The sequence below is a fragment of the Branchiostoma belcheri genome, unplaced genomic scaffold, assembly GCF_001625305.1.
Source record: "Branchiostoma belcheri isolate BF01 breed outbred unplaced genomic scaffold, Haploidv18h27 scaffold279, whole genome shotgun sequence".
In the NCBI taxonomy this organism is placed as follows: Eukaryota; Metazoa; Chordata; class Leptocardii; order Amphioxiformes; family Branchiostomatidae; genus Branchiostoma; species Branchiostoma belcheri.
Window position 1 is genome coordinate 40,315 of NW_017803886.1, and position 275 is coordinate 40,589.

Below are 275 nucleotides of genomic sequence, written 5' to 3' on the forward strand. Positions count from 1 at the left end.
CCCCCTCCTCAGACTTCACAGTACAGTACGTCATTTGTATTAAAGGCTAGCTGAAGCTGTGAACGGACGTGTCGACAGACTTTTCTACCTTACAGCAAGAAGACCCTTGGTTTGGTTCATCAAGCCGTTATCGCTGATATTCGCAAGGTGATGTCTTGTTTTTCTAAACTATCTTTTTAAACCTAGTCCCTTTTTAACTAGCCTGACTGAATTAACCTCGGTTTTCGCCGGCTCCCTAGTAGTCCGCCACGTGGACTATGCAGGGAGCCCCCCCC

General features: G+C 47.6%; 1 protein-coding gene across 1 annotated transcript in view; it reads left to right on the forward strand.

Moving 5' to 3' along the window:
• Positions 1 to 54: 54 nt before the first annotated feature.
• Positions 55 to 275, forward strand: part of LOC109472494 — a 116,328-nt gene continuing 116,107 nt past the window's right edge. The window contains exon 1 of the mRNA XM_019772271.1: positions 55 to 147. The gene's annotated coding sequence lies outside the window, so the exon portion shown is untranslated. The remainder of the gene's footprint in view (positions 148 to 275) is intronic.